Source organism: Gorilla gorilla, chromosome 4, assembly GCF_029281585.2.
Source record: "Gorilla gorilla gorilla isolate KB3781 chromosome 4, NHGRI_mGorGor1-v2.1_pri, whole genome shotgun sequence".
Classification (NCBI taxonomy): Eukaryota; Metazoa; Chordata; class Mammalia; order Primates; family Hominidae; genus Gorilla; species Gorilla gorilla.
In genome coordinates this window covers 24722806-24739438 of record NC_073228.2, presented here as the reverse complement: position 1 = coordinate 24739438, position 16633 = coordinate 24722806, and the positions used below count along the sequence as shown (strand labels likewise).

The window sequence follows — 16633 nt, the reverse complement described above, 5'->3', positions numbered from 1 at the left end:
GACAACAGAGCAAGACCCCGTCTCAAAAAACAAAAGGCAAACAAAATTAAACTACAGCATTGACAGACACATGCTTAGCAAGGAGACAATTGCCATAAAATTTAGGACTGTGGTTGCCTCTAAAAGGAGGTGGGAAGCATGAGTGAGGGTTCGAGTTGCTCATGATGATACATGTCTTGACCTGATGTTTTGTGACATGGCTCTTTGCTGTGTGATAAAACAATGAGCTATCTCTGTTTCATACACTTTTCTGTAGTGTGTTATATTTCACAATAAGAAAGGCTAAAAGAAAACAGACTGGCACGGTGGCTCACACCTGTAATCCCAGCACTTTGGGAGGCCAAGGCAGATGGATCATGAGGTCAGGAGTTGAAGACCAGCCTGGCCAAGGTGATGAAACCCTGTCTCCACTAAAAATGCAAAAATTAGCCGGGCGTGTTGGCGGGCGCCTGTAATCCCAGCTACCCGAGAGGCTGAGGCAGAGAATTGCTTGAACCCCGGAGGCGGAGGTTGCAGTGAGCCAAGATCTCACCACTGCACTCCAGCCTGGGTGACAGCGAGACTCCATCTCAATAAATAAATAAATAAATATTCAGCTGGGCGCGGTGGTTCACGCCCGTAACCCCAGCACTTTGGGAGGCCAACGCGGGGTTGGCCAAGGTTAGGAGATCAAGAACATCCTGACTAACACCACTGAAACCCATCTCTACTAAAAATACAAAAAACTAGTGGGCATGATGGCACGTGCCTGTAGTCCCAGCTACTCGGGAGGCTGAGGCAGGAGAATAGCTTCAACCCAGGAGGCAGAGGTTGCAGTGAGCTGAGATCAAACAACTGCACTTCAGCCTAGGCGACAGAGCAAGACTCTGTCTCAAAAAAAAAATAAAAATAAAAATTTAAAACTCAGTGGATATGTTTGACAAAAAAGCAGCTCTGTATTTTTCTCCTTCCTAATGAAAGCAGGAACCTTTCTAAAAGGAAGTAGTAGAAGTTTGCAGCATTTCTGGCCTCCCAAACATATCCAGTGGCTGTTTCTGGCTTCTCAGTTCACTTTTGAATCCCCTACTTTTCCTTCTCTCTCCTAGTCAGATGTGTTCTGTGTGTGTGTGTGTGTGTGTGTGTGCGCGTGCATGAGTGTGTGAATGCATGAGTGTGTGAATGCATGTATGTGTGAACGTGTATTTGTGTGTGGATGAGTGTGTGTGAATGTTTACGTCTGTGTTTGCGTGTGTTTGTGAACATGTATGTTTGTGCTAACGTGCTTGTGTTTGTGTGTGAACATGAGAGTATGTGAGAGTGTGTGTGTGTGTGTGAATGAGTGTGTATGTGTGTGTGCGCACAGGCGCCTGTGTGGCTCAGCCTTGGCCCTTGGCTCTCTGGCTTCTGCAGGCTCTCCCACGGAGCACCCTCTGCTGACTCTGCAGCCCCGCAGGCCTTCCTCGAACAGTCCATGACAGGAAGCCAGGCTTCCTGGGGTCCTGAGTCAGCAGAGCAGGAAGGAAACAAAGGCCTCAGAACCGCAGAAGAGAAAGAAGGCAGCCTGAAGACAGAAGGCGACCCTATGAAGACAGGTCTAGAGACTTAATGTATGATGTTCCTGGAGTCCTGTTGCCTGTAAGGGAAGCACAAACCCTGAGTTGCACTGTGTCCTCTGACCTGTCTGATCCCAGGCAAGCTCCTCGGCCTCTCTCTGCTACAGTTTCTTTGCCTGTGAAACAGGGATAATAAAATAGCCTTTCCATGGGCTGAGCATGGTGGCTCATGCCTGTAATCCCAGCACTTTGGGAGGCCAAAGCGGGTGGATCACCAGGTCAGGAGTTCAAGACCATCCTGGCCAACATAGTGAAACCCCGTCTCTATTAAAAATACAAAAACTAGCTGTGCATGGTGGTGCGTGCCTGTAGTGCCAGCTACTCAAGAGGCTGAGGCAGGAGAATTGCTTGAACCCGGGAGGTGGAGGTTGCAGTGAGCCGAGATCGCGCCACTGCACTCTAGCCTGAGCAACAGAGTGAGGCTTCGTCTCAAAAAAAAAAAAAAAAAAAAAACAATAGCCTTTCCAGGGACTGTGGGATTATAGGCTTCTCAAACCTCGGCTTGGATAGAGTAAGTCTACAGAAGATTAGCTCTTATTACTTCAACGGTTTTAAAACAGGGAATGTTAAATACCCACTTATTTTCTTCCTGCCTTTTAGCTCCCACGTTTCAATTGAAACTAATATCAAACAAGCAAACAAAACAAATCAGAAACCCCCTGGTAGCCAGGGTTTGGCATTTGTGATTAATCTACAGGAGATCAGTACTAAAATAGGATATTATGTCTGAGAACATTTTCATCCTAGGTCCTGCTGCAACTCGAATGGCACTTAGGCTCCACAAGACCAACTTCCTGTTTCTACATCAGTGAAGGTTCGGAGTGGAGCTTTTCATTCAGCAAAGACAGCAGGAAGCACAGGGTTCGGTGATGAATTCTCACGTGGTGAGCGTGGTCTCCAGAGGTGTTAAGATGTTGTGGGAAAGCAGAAAGCACCGGGTTTAGAGGTGACTTAGACCTTGGTCCACGAGACCTTTGGCTAACTACTGAAGCTGGCCCTTCTTATCCATCAAAGGGAAACACTGGACTACATGGTCTAAATTTCCTTGACCTCAATAAGTAAGGGTTTCACTCTTCTAACGAAAGAAAGAAAGAGGGTCAGGTGCAGTGGCTCACACCTGTAATCCTAGCACTTTGGGAGGACGAGGCAGGCGATCACCTGAGGTCAGGAGTTCAAGACCAGCCTGGCCAACATGGTGAAACCCCATCTCTACTAAAAATACACAAATTAGCTGAGCGTGGTGGCGGGTGCCTGTAGTCACAGCTACTCGGGAGGCTGAAGCAGGAGAATGGCTTGAATCCAGGAGGCGAAGGTTGCAGTGAGCCAAGATCACGCCACTGCACTCCAGCCTGGGTGGCAGAGCAAGACTCCCTCTCAAAAAAAGAGAGAGAGAGGGAAGGAGGAGTAGAGGGAAGGAGGGGTAGAGGGAGGGAGGGAGGGAAAGAGAGAAAAAGAAGGAAAGAAAGAGAGGCCAGGCATGGTGGCGCACACCTGTAATCCCAGCACTTCGGGAGGCCGAGGCAGGTGGATCACAAGGTCAGGAGTTCGGGACCAGCATGGCCACTATGGTGAAACCCCATCTCTACTAAAAATACAAAAAAACAAATTAGCCGGGTGTGATGGCGCATACCTGTAATCCCAACTACTCAGGAGGCTGAAGCAGGAGAATTGCTTGAACCCAGGAGGCGGAGGTTGCAGTGAGCCGAGATCGCGCCACTGCACTCCATCCTGAGGGACAGAGCGAGACTCTGTCTCAAAAAAAAAAAAAAAAGAAAAGAAAAAAGGAGGAGGGAGAGAAGAAAGGAGAGCGAGTGATGAAGATTTTGGCTAAGAACCAGCTATGAAGAAAAAAAAGTATCCCCTAATGTCTTTCTTCTTACAAAACAAAGTGTGTTTTAATTATAAGTCAAATTTCACTTTAAAGGAAGAAAATAACCCTTAGGCATTTTCTGTTCTAGTTAATTTAACTTTAATTTTTGTCTCCAGCAGGTACCTCTTCAGTAGAAAAATTCAATAAGGTTTCTGACACTTTCTACCTATGGGCCAGTTACATACAGAAGAGAAAACTGAAACTGAAAACTGGTTTGTCATTTTTACAGAAAGTCACTGCAAAGAAGGAGAATTCCAAGTGCAAATGACTTGAGTACGTAATTCTTTTGTGCCATTTCTGTTACTATAGGGTTAATCCAGTATGAAGAAAGTGACAAAGGGCAGCATTTATTTTTATGGATTCCACATTATAACCAAGTAGTTGGCAACCTGCCCTCTCATATGTTGCGAAACAAAAATGTTGCTTTCAGTGTGTTTTTAATAGGCCAAGCAGTTTGTTTGATCACAATGCTCGGGTATACACTCAGAGACGCCAGAACATTCTCATTGCGTTTTCACTGCTTTGGTTAACATCTTGGTCTCCTGTCCGCACTCTAAAGAACCATTTGAGGACTCAGGGGAGTCATGTCCTGGGAGTGACTATAGGTCCTAGGCCGCAGCCCCCACTGTCTCAGCCTAAACCACTCAAAGGCACTCAGATCCAGATTTGCAAAATATTTTGCAAAACTTGCAAAAACCCCACCAGTTTTAGATTTTGAAATTGTTGGCACAGGCCAGTGTCTACAATCGTGAAATTCTCATGAGTGAGGTGGAACAGATTTCTGTAAACAAAGCAAACTCCAGTCTCTGCAGCCTGCTGTAGAAATATTTATACCCGGCTGGGTGCAGTGGCTCACACCTGTGATCTCAGCACTTTGGGAGGCCGAGGCGGGTGGATCACCTGAGGTCAGGTGTTCGAGACCAGCCTGGCCAACATGGTGAAACCCCACCTGTACTAAAAATACAAAAATTGGCCAGGCGCGGTGGCTCATGCCTGTAATCCCAGCACTTTGGGAGGCCAAGGTAGGTGGATCACCTGAGGTCAGGAGTTTGAGACCAGCCTGGCCGACATGGCAAAAACCCACCTCTACTAAAACTACAAAATTAGCCAGGCATGGTGGCACATGCCTGTAATCCCAGCTACTCGGGAGGCTGAGGCAGGAAAATTGGTTGAACCTGGGAGGTGGAGGTTGCAGTGAGCTGAGATCGTACCATTGCACTCCAGCCTGGGCAAACAAGAGTGAAACTCTGTCTCAAAAAAAGAAAAGTACAAAAAGTAGTTGGGTGTGGTGGTGTGCACCTGCAATCCCAGCTATTTGGGAGACTGAGGCATGAGAATAGCTTGAACCCAGGAAGCAGAGGTTGCAGTGAGCCAAGATTGCACCAGTGCACTCCAGCCTGTGCGACAGAGCAAGGATCTGTCTCAAAAAAAAAAAAAACAGAAAAGAAAAAGAAATATTTATACCCAAAGAAAAGGGTCCCTTCCAGCTCAAGGATGCGTTAATGTAAATTTTTTTTTAACTATAAATGAAGAGCTTTGAGCAAACCTCAGAACCTTCAGGTGCACGTTTTACCCTAACTCATCTCTTTGCCCCATAGGCTTGACGGAAAGGTAAAAATATCCCTATGATTCTCTTCACAAGAAGGTAGCCAAGTATTTATTGGATGCAAGACAGTTTGTTTAAGGAGCCTAAAAAAGCAAAGATGCAGTGGTGAAAAAGAACAAGATCATGACCTTTGCAGGAACATGGATGGAGCTGGAGGCCATTATCCTTAGCAAACTAACACGGGAACAGAAAACCAAGTGCCGCATGTTCTCACTTAAAAGTGGGAGCTACATGATGAGAACACACAGACACATAGAAGGGAACAGCACACACTGGGGACTTTCGGAGGGTGGAGGGTGGGAGGAAGGAGAGGATTGGGAAAAATAACTAATGGCTACTAGGCTTAAAACTTGGGTGACAAAATAATCTGTACAACAAACCCCCAAGACACAAGTTTACCTCGTAACAAACCTGCACTTGAACCCCAGAACTTAAAAGTTAAAAAAAAATCTATTGACTCAAAAGCCTGGGAAGCAGCTTTCACTGTTTTCACCAAACCTCATCAGACCCGCAACAATAGACCTTCCATTGTCTTGACCAAAGGTAAAGATCCGCCTCACAAGAAAGGAGCCAGCTGTTTATTGCACGTAAGGCAGTTTTTTAAAGAACTCCTTTAAAAAACAATCTGTTGACTCAAAAGCCTCGTGACCAGCTTTCACGGTATTCACCAGACCTCGTCAGAGCCACAATCAACTTTCCCATAATAGCTTCGGTGTCCCAGAAGACAGCAGCAAAGCTATGGGTTGATTTATCTGTCATTATTAACATTCGTATCTGCACACAGTTGGATTTCTTTTCAATGGGGCCTAATTTTTTTTCTGACCCTTGTACTATGTTTGCCCACCTGATTTTGTTATCTAAAGGCTTTATGTGAAGTCAGGAGAGTTCCCAACACTAAGATGATAGGAAGTGGATGATGGTTCTTTACACCAAATAAAGCTACCCTCACTGGAATTCTTACAAAGTGAGAGGCCGCAGTTCCAGGGACCAAAGAGCCAGCATCAAGCAGGGCAGAGCAGGGCTGAAATTGAGCCTCCTGTTATTCCCATTCTATCCCTCACTGGGTCCTCTATTTCTTTCTTCCTGTTTTTTGTTTGTTTGTTTGTTTGTTTTTTGTGACAGAGTCTCCCTCTGTCGCCCAGGCTGCAGTGCATTAGCGTGATCTTGGCTCACTGCAACCTCCGCCTCCCAGGTTCAAGCAATTCTCCCACCTCAGCCTCCCAAGTAGCTGGGACTACAGGCGTGCACCACCATGCCCAGCTAATTTTTGTATTTTTAGAAGAGATGGGGTTTCACCATGTTGTCCAGGCTGGTCTCAAACTCCTGACCTTAGGTGATCCACCCACCTTGGCCTCCCAAAGTACTGGGACTACAGGCATGAACCACCACTCCCGGCCACTTTCTTCCTTGTCTCTTACTTATCCTGTTTTCCTTCTCTTCCCTTTCTCCTCCCTTTCTCCCTATTCAGCTACAGTTTTTTTTGTTTTTGTTTTTGTTTTTAATGAGACAGGGTCTAACTCTGTTGCCCAGGCTGCAGTGCAGTGGTGTGATGTCAGCTCACTGCACCTTCCACCTCCCAGTCTCAAGCAATCCTCCTGCCTCAGCTTCCTGAGTAGCTGGGACGAGGCGCATGCCACCACACCCAGTTGATTTTTGTATTCTTTGTAGAGACAGGGTTTTGCCATGTTGCCCAGGCCATTCTTGAACTCTGGGCTCAAGCGATCCTCCCGCCTCAGCCTCCCAAAGTACCTGGATTACAGGTCTTCTAAAGTCTACAGGTCACCCAGCTCCTCTAAAGTCTTAATCACTTACTGAATTACAGCTCTCACCCAGAACTCTCACCTGTCTTTTGTTACTACCTTCCAGGGCATCTTTAGGGTTGTTCCCATTTTCTTCTCCTCTTTGAAAACATCTCCTGTCTCTGATCACATGTCCTAGACCACCCACCTCCAAATCTCCTTTATGCCACCAGGTGATCTCGATACTGTCACTTCAGTCATAATTGCAAGATTTTTCTTACTGGTTCCTTTTATCTTGCATTGGAACACAGGTTTGTTACACACCCCAATATCCATTCTCTCCCTCCTTGATTTTCAGATGGAACATGGCTGCCCAGACTACAATTCACAGCCTCTCTTGCAGTTAGAAATTGTCCTGGAACAGGCTGGGCACAGTGGCTCACACCAGTAATCCTAGCACTTTGGGAGGCTGAGGCAGGCAGATCACCTGAGGTCAGGAGTTCAAGACCAGCCTGACCAACATGGAGAAATGCCATCTCTACTAAAAATACAAAATTAGCCTAGCATGGTGGCACATGCCTGTAATCCCGGCTACTCCGGAGGCTGAGGCAGGATAATCGCTTGAACTCGGGAGGTGGAGGTTGCAGTGAGCCAAGATCGCACCGTTGCACTCCAGCCTGGGCAACAAGAAGCAAAACTCTGTCTCAAAAACAAAAACAAAAGAAAAAGAAATTGTTCTGGAACAAAGAGTTGCAATCAAAATTATTGTGTGCATTGTCCAGAAAATGTCCTTTAAAAAGGGTTATAGGCACTCTTTTTTGCTCCATCCTATTTCCTGCTGGGTAGAATATGGATGTGCAGCCTGGAGCTTGAGCAACCAGCTTGGATCATGAGGCCGTGTGCTAAGCACATCAGAGCGTTAAAACTAGAGGTGTCAGCTGGGTGCGGTGGCTCACGCCTGTAATCCCAGCACTTTGGGAGGCCAAGGTGGGTGAATCACCTGAGGTCAGGAGTTTGAGACCACCCTGGCCAACATGGTGAAACGCTGTCTCAACTAAAAATACAAAAAATTAACTGGGCATGGTGGTACGCTCCTGTAGTCCCAGCTACTTGGGAGGCTGAGGCAGGAGAATCGCTTGAACCCGGGAGACGGAGGCTGCAGTGAGCTGAGATCGCACCATTGCACTCTAGCCTGGGCAACAAAAGCGAGACTCCTTCTCAAAAAAAAAAAAACTAGAGGTGTTGGGGACAGTGGCTCACGCCTATGATCCCCGCACTTTGGAAGGCTGAGGCAGACAGGTCACTTGAGGCCAGGAGTTCAATACCAGCATGGCCAACATAGTGAAACCCCATCTCTACTAAAAAATAATAATAATACAAAATACAAAAATTAGCCAGGGGGGTTGGCACACACCTGTAATCCCAGCTAGTGGGGAGGCAAAGGTGGGAGGATCACTTGAGCCTGGGAGGTGGAGGTTGCAGTGAGCCAAGATCACGCCACTGCACTCCAGCCTTGGCAACAGAGCAAGACTCTGTCTCTAAAAACAAGAAGAAAATTAGAGGCGTCTTGAGTATCTGATGATTAGGGGACCCCATACCAGCCCTGGAATGACCATCTGAATTCTGTTATTTGAGTGAGAAACTAAACTTCTATCACATTTAAGCCTTTTTTTTTTTTTTTTTTTTTTGAGACAGAGTCTCACTCTTGCCCAGGCCGGAGTGCAGTGGCACGGTCTCAGCTCACTGCAATCTCTGTCTCCCGGGTTCAAGGGATTCTCCTGCCTCAGCCTCCCAGGTAGCTGGGATTACAGACACCTGCCACCATGCCCGGCTAATTTTTTTTGTAATTTTAGTAGAGATGGGGTTTCACCATGTTGCCCAAGCTGGTCTCAAACTCCTTACCTCATGATCCACCCACCTTGGCCTCCCAAAGCACTAGGATTACAGTCATGAGTCACTGCACCCAGCCTCCGCACTATTATTTTTTTAAATGTATGTAGCCAGATATAGATTCTAACATATGGAATTTATAAAGTCATATTGCATATAAATCTAATTTACCTAGACCCATGCAAAAGTCATTAGGCCCAGGGTGGGCCTTGCAGAGAGAACAGATAAAGGGTAGGGAATTCTACTGACTCAAAACCCTTCTGACCGGCTTTCACGGGCTTACCAGATTCCCCTAGTGCCACAGAAAACATCTCATAATAGCTTTAGTGTCCAGAGGCAGAAGATATTATAATATTTTGTAACTTTTTTGCATAATTGTACTATTCTTGCAAGAACTTGCAAGAATAGTAGAGGGAGTTCCCATACAACCTTCACCCACATTCCCCAAATGTTAACATTTTATCACATTTGCTTTATCATTCTCACTATATCTATATTTTTTTCTGAAACATTTGAGAGTAAGCTGCAGAAACACTGCCCCTTTACCTCCAAACACTTTTTTTTTTCTTGAGATAGGGTCTTGCTCTGTTGCCCAGGCTTGAGTACAACGGTATGATCATGGCTCACTGCAGCCTCAACCTCCTGGGCTCCAACAATTTTCCCACCTCAGCCTCCCAAGAAGCTGGGAGTATGGGTGTGTGCAACCACACCCAGGTAAGTTTTGTTTGTGTGTTTTTTTTGCATAGAAGAAGGCTCACTATATTGCCCTGGCTGGTCTCGAGCTCCTGAGCTCTCAAACTCCTGCCTTGACTTCCCAAAGCACTGGGATTATAGGCATGAGCCACCACACCCAGCCTCTAAACACTTTGCATGTATTTCCTAAAAACAAGGAATTATGTGGGAACATAACCACAGTTAAGACGATTAAAATCAGAAAATTCACCTTCATACAATACTATTAGCTAACCTAGCCCGGCCTAGCCTTGACATTTTTGAGGAGTCGGTTCTGCAGAATGTCCCTCAGTTTGGGAACGTCTGTTGCTTTTCTCAGGACTAGATTCGGTTTGTGCATTTGTGGCAGGAATACCCCGGAAGTGATGCTGTGCTATTCTTAGTGCATCATAGCAGGAGACCTATGATGTCAGTGTGTTACTGGGGATGTTAATTTTGATCATTGGTTGAGATGGTGTCCACCAGCTGTCTTCACGGCAAAGTTAATATTTTCTCTTTGTAAAATAAGTATTATGTAGCCGGGCACGGTGGCTTAGGCCTGTAATTCCAGCACTTTGGGAGGCCAAGGCGGGCAGATCACCTGAGGTCAGGAGTTGGAGACCAGCTTGGCCAACATAGTGAAACCCCATCTCTACTAAAAAATGCAAAAATTAGCATGGCGTGGTGGCTGGTGCCTGTAATCCCAGTGACTCAGGAGGCCAAGGTGGGAAAATCACTTGAACCCAGGAGGCAGAGGTTGCAGTGAGCAGAGATGGTGCCGTTGCATTCCAGCCAGGCGACAAGAGTGAAACTCCTTCTCAAAAAATAAAATATAATAAGTATTATGTGTGAAGCACTTTGAGACTGTGTCAATAACTGTGTAATCCTCCAACTTTCATTCAAACCTTTTAGCATTTATTGATGATTCTCTTTTTTTTTTTTTTTTTTTTTTGGTTGGGGGCTACTGAGTCTTGTTCTGTCGCCCAGGCTGGAGTGCAATGGCGGGATCTCCGCTCACTGCAAGCTCCGCCTCCTGGGTTCACGCCATTCTCCTGCCTCAGCCTCCCGAGTAGCTGGGACCACAGGTGCCCGCCACCACGCCCGGCTAATTTTTTTGTATTTTTAGTAGAGACAGGGTTTCACCATGTTAGCCAGGATGGTCTCGATCTCCTGACCTCGTGATCCGCCCGCCTTGGCCTCCCAAAGTGCTGGGATTACAGGCGTGAGCCACCGTGCCCGGCCTAATGATTCTTGCATAAATCAATTATTACTACGATGATTGGCCAATAGTGATATTGTAACACTTTTATTTTCTTTTCCAAGGAGGATTGTAATTTAGAATGACATGAAAACAAAAACCCAAGGACATGGTGCTTATCTCCATGAACAGTATATCAATAAAAATAATTTACCAATTAAGAAATCTCGTCTTGGCCTTGTGCGGTGGCTCACGCCTGTAATCCCAGCACTTTGGGAGGCCAAGGCGGGCGGATCACAAGGTCAGGAGTTCAAGACCAGCCTGGCCAATATGATGAAACCTCGTCTCTACTAAAAATACAAAAAATTAGCTGGGCGGGATGGCAGGCGTCTGTATTCCCAGTTACTTGGGAAGCTGAGGCAGGAGAATCGCTTGAACCCAGGAGGCGGAGCTTGCAGTGAGCTGAGATCGCACCACTGCACTCCAGCCTGGGCGACAGAGCAAGACTCTGTCTCAAAATAAATAAATAAATAAATAAATAAATAAATAAATAAATAAATAAGAAAAGAAAAAAGAAATCTCTTTTTGAACACAGAGCATGTGTCTGGAGTTGTGCCAGACCTTAGGATTCAAAAGTAAATGAGTCCATGGGCCTACCACTGTGAACACGCCTGATCTCATCTGATCTCAGAAGTTAACCCGGGTCAGGCCTGGTTAGTACTTGGATGAGAGGCCAACAGGGAATACCACATGCTGTAACCTTAAAAAAAAAAAAAAAAGAGTAAATGAGATATCCCAGTTCTCAGGGAGCACAGTTGTTTAATAGGGGACATGTGAATAAATACAACACAGTAAGTGCTACTTCTAGAACCAGGCTCCTTGTATGGTAGGGTCTAGGGCTCCTCTATGGAGTGGTGTAAGATGACACACTTTCTTTGTCATCCAGCTATTTGCATACACTGAGAAAGATGTTGCTTTCTGGGAGGCAAAACCTTCAACACTATTATTGATGTATCTGAGGATCTTGGGTGCCCAGGCAAGAGCAAGATTGCCAGAAAGAACTATAGAAGCCTTAAGAAAGATCTCACTTTAAAGAAAGGAAGAATTGGCTGGGTGGGGCAGCTATCCTAGCCTACAACCTTCATAGTCCTGGCTTGTGGAAGTCTCACCTGATATCCTGTCAAACATGAAATATGCCCACATCTCATACTATATTAATCTATGTGTATATATATTAGTTTTATATGAGATGAGTTTGCTTGTTTTTTTGAGATGGAGTCTCACTCTGTTGCCCGGGTCTGGAGCAGTGGCTTGACCTTGGCTCACTGCAACCTCTGCCTCCTGGGTTCAGGCGATTCTCCTGCCTCAGCCTCCCGAGTAGCTGGGATTACAGTTGCCCACCACCATGCCCAGCTAATTTTTGTATTTTTATTAGAGACGGGGTTTCACCATGTTGGCCAGGCTGGTCTCAAACTACTGACCTCAGGTGATCCACCTGCCTTGGCCTCCCAAAGTACTGGGATTACAGGCATGAGCCACCACACTCAGCCAAATTTTATATGAGATGAGTTTTGTCAGTTGGTTGACATACCATTATAATTTGTTAGCATTTTATTAATTTTAATTGTTAAGTTTTTATAGTTTAAAACAAATACATATTGGCCAGGTGCAGTGGCTCATGCCTATAAAACCAGCACTTTGGGAGGCCGAGGCAGGAGATCACCTGAGGTCAGGAGTTCAAGACCAGCCTGGCCAACATGGTGAAACCTCATCTCTACTAAAAATACAAAAATTAGCCGGGCGTGGTGGCAGGTGCCTGTAATCCCAGCTACTCGGGAGGCTGAGGCAAAAGAATTGCTTGAACCAGCGAGGCAGAGGTAGCAGTCAGCTGAGATCGCCCCATTGCACTCCAGCCTGGGTGACAAGAACGAGACGACTTCTCAAAAACACAAACAAACAACAACAAAAAAATACATTTTCTTAGGTCTCCAACCAGAAACCTTTTTGTAGGCTTTTACGTAGCTCATAGGCATTAGCAAGCATGCCTGACATGGCTAATAAGTTTTGTTAAGTTGAAAGAAGTTTCGTTTACTTTATCAAATGTCCTTGAGCTAGTAAAATTTTATTATTTTTGTTTGTTTGTTTTTTGAGACGGAGTCTCACTCTGTAGCCCAGGCTGGAGTGCAGTGGTGCGATCTCAGCTCACTGCAACCTTCTCCCTCCGGGTTCCAGACATTCTCCTGCCTCAGCATCCTGAGTAGCTGGGACTACAGGCGTACACCACCACACTCGGCTAATTTTTTTTCTATTTTTAGTAGAGACGGGGTTTCACCATGTTGGCCAGGATGGTCTCAATCTCCTGACCTCATGATCCACCCACCTCGGCCTCCCAAAGTGCTGGGATTACAGGTGTGAGCCACCCCACCCGGCCAGATTTAGTTCTTTTTTTTTTAAATAAATAAATAAATAAATAAATAAATAAATCCATCTTGTGTTTGTTTTTGTTTTTGAGACAGAGTCTCACTCTGTTGCCCAGGCTGGAGTAAAGTGGCATAATCATAGCTCACTGCAGCCTGAAGCTCCTGGCCTCAGATGATCCTCCTACCTCAGCCTCCCTAGTAGCTAGGTCTACAGGTGTGCGCCACCATGCCCAGCTAATTTTTTGTATTTTTTGTAGAGAGGAGGTTAGGAGGTTTCACCATGTTACCTAGGCTGGAACCCTTTTTTTTTTTTTTTTTTTTTGAGATGTAGTCTTGCTCTGTCGCCCAGGCTGGAGTGCAGTAGCATGATCCCGGCTCACTGCAACCTCCACCTTCTGGGTTCAAGCAATTCTTCTGCCTCAGCCTCCCGAGTAGCTGGGACTACAGGCTTGCGCTACCACACCCGGCTAATTTTGTATTTTTAGTAGAGACGGAGGTTTCACCATTTTGGCCAGTCTGGTCTCGAACTCCTGACCTCGTGATCCGCCCACCTCAGCCTCCCAAAGTGATGGAATTACAGGCGTGAGGCACCGCGCCCGGCCAGAACCCACCTTTTTATTGAGATATAATTTATATACCACAAGATTTTCCCATTTAAAGTGCACAACTGAATGGTCTTCAGTACAAAGAGTTGTGCAACCATCACCACTATTTAATTTTAGAACATTTCATCACTTCAGGAAGAAACTTTATGCCCATTTAAAGTCACTCCCCATCCTTCCTCCAGGCCCTGACACCCACTAGTCTACTTTTTGTCTCTATGGATTAGCCTTTTATCGACATTTTATCTAAATGGAATCATACAATATGTGGTCTTTTGAGATTTCTTTCAACTTAGCCTAATGTTTTGAGGTTCATCCATGTTGTAGCATGTATCAGTGCTCCATTCTTTTTTTTTTTTTTTTTTTGAGACAGAGTTCCAGTCTGTTACCCAGGCTTGAGTGCAGTGACAAGATCGACTCACTGCAACCTCCACCTCCTAGGCTCAGACGATTCTCCTGCCTCAGCCTCCCGAGTAGCTGGGATTACAGGCATGTGCCACCATGCCCAGCTAATGTTGTATTTTTAGGAGAGACGGGGTTTTACCATGTTGGCCAGGCTGGTATTGAACTCCTGGCCTCAAGTGATCCACCTGCCTCGGCCTCCCAAAGTGCTAGGATTACATGTGTGAGCCACTGCACCTAGCCAGAAGCTGGAATTTTAGATCAAAGATCATAGATAAGCCAGGTGCAGTGGCTCATGCCTGTAATCCCAACACTTTGGGAGGCCGTGGCAGGAGGATCACGTGAGGCCAGGAGTTCAAGACCAGCCTGGGCAACACACGGAGACCCTGTCTCTACAAATTAGCTGAATATGGTGGCATATGGCTGTGGTTCCAGCTACTTGGGAGGCTGAGAGGTGGGAGGATCGCTTGAGCCTGGGAGGTCAAGGCTGCAGTGAGCCATTATCATGCCACTGCAATCCAGCCTGGGCAACAGAGCAAGACCCTGTTTCAAAAAAAAAAAAAAAAAAAGATCTTGCACTGCATGGCATCTGCACCCAGCAGTTTACTCTTGTTAAGGTGTTCAAAGGTCAGTGCTATAGAAATTCAGTATCTGGCATCATTGGTTTTCTTGACTTTGTGCTCGTTAAACCTGGTATTTCTATTGACACAGTATTTGTATAGATTTCACAGAGTGCTTAGTTTGATATACTCTATAACAGTAAGCAATGCCTTTCTTCTTCCAGGGTGTTGAATAGAGAACCAGGCAGATCCACCACCTACAGTAAAGATGACCCTAAAGTGAATTGGTTGAAGAAATTAGATCCCAAAGATTCTTGGTGAATTTTCAAGTCTTCATCAGTATATCCATATTAAAAGGAGATGACAGAAGCCAAAATAAAAGAATTATGGGCTGACGGGACAACTGGATTAAAATAAGCATCAGTTTCATTAAAAAGGGCTAACTTGAAGATAAATCTTTTGACTCCAGCTCTTTAGAGGATCTAAAGTGACCCTGATGGACAGTGGAAAAAATCACAACATGGAATCCCTTGGATAAAAATCTGTTGACTTTGAATAATTTTGCCTAATGTTACATAATACACAATTAAAAAAAAAAAAAACCTTGGCCAGGCATGGTGGCTCACACCTGTAATCCCAGCACTTTGGGAGGCCGAGGTGGGCAGATCGCAAAGTCAAGAGATCGAGACCATCCTGGCCAACATGGTGAAACCCTGTCTCTACTAAAAATAACTTACCTGGGCATGGTGGCACTCGCCTGTAGTCCCAGCTACTCAGGAGGCTGAGGCAGGAGAGTGGCGTGAACCCAGGAGGCGGAGGTTGCAGTGAGCCGAGATTGCACCACTGCACTCCAGCCTGGGCAAAAAGAGTGAGACTCCGTCTAAAAAAAAAAGATTGTAGATAGGCCAAAGCCAAAACCAGGGGTGCAAAAGGGAAATAAATCAGGAGCCAAGTAGCCAAGTGTCAGGATCAGGATCCAGAAAGGCAGAATACAGCAGAGACACTAAAACCAGGACCATGGTAAAAGTGAGATACTGGAGAAAGAGACCAAAGAGAACACTGTAACCGGGAGCCTAGCTAATCTTGCAGTTGGATTTAGAGGCAAATTGGGTGATTTTTCCACTGGCTGATCTTTTAGAAGTTCCAGACATGTTCTCCCAAAGGCACTAAGTTCTGGGTCCCAGAGAGGTGGGCTCATGGCATGGCTGATCTCAGAGTTGGTGCTTGTGCAGCTCCTGACACAAGGCACTCCTCTAAATGAAGAGCCAAGGAGCACACGTTTATCGAAGGTCTACTTTGCGCCCCTTGTGGCAACACTCATACTTGGAGGCAGAGGCTACCATCAGAATATAAATTTTACCCTCAGGAAGATGAGAAGACAACTGGCTTAGAAACTAGCTTAGAACATTTCCAAGTTTGACATGGGGCCAGGGGCTGTCAAGCCTCAACGACAATGCAATCAACCACCAGCTCTATTCCACAGGCGCATGTCCAGGTCGGCTAATAAATGGAAAAGCCAGGATTAAGATTCAAGTTTCGGCCGGTCACGGTGGCTCACTCCTGTAATCCCAGCACCTTGGGAGGCCAAGGCGGGCAGATCATGAGGTCAAGAAATCGAGATCATCCTGGCCAACATGGTGAAACCCCGTCTCTACTAAAAATGTAAAAATTAGCTGGGCACAGTGGTGCACGCCTGTAATCCCAGCTACTTGGGAGGCTGAAGCAGGAGAATCGCTTGAACCTGGGAGGTGGAGGTTGCAGTGAGCCGAGACCTCGCCACTGCATTTCAGTCTGGGTGACAGAATGAGACTCCGTCTCAAAAAAAAAAAAAAAAAAAAAAGATTCAAGTTTCTTAGCCTGGGCAACAACGACGACAAAAAATTCGGAGCTTATGGTGGTGCAGGCCTGTAGTCCTAGCTACTCAGCAGGCTGTGGCAGGGGGTGTCACTTGGAGGCTGCAGTGAGCTATGATTGCACCACTGCACTCCAGCCTGGGCAGCAGAGCAAGACCCTGTCTCTAAGAAAACCAAAATAAAATAAAAA

The 16633-nt window shown here is 46.0% G+C and overlaps 1 long non-coding RNA gene and 1 other non-coding gene across 2 annotated transcripts; both read left to right on the top strand.

Moving 5' to 3' along the window:
- Positions 1-2071: 2071 nt before the first annotated feature.
- On the top strand, positions 2072-15197 carry LOC129533513 (uncharacterized). The gene is made up of 3 exons (XR_008679793.2): positions 2072-2476; positions 3582-3735; positions 14815-15197. It is a non-coding gene; the product is annotated as an uncharacterized lncRNA (long non-coding RNA).
- LOC115934847 (small nucleolar RNA SNORA8) lies at positions 14605-14743 on the top strand. Its single transcript, XR_004070588.1, has one exon. It is a non-coding gene; the product is annotated as a small nucleolar RNA SNORA8 (small nucleolar RNA).
- Positions 15198-16633: the final 1436 nt, after the last annotated feature.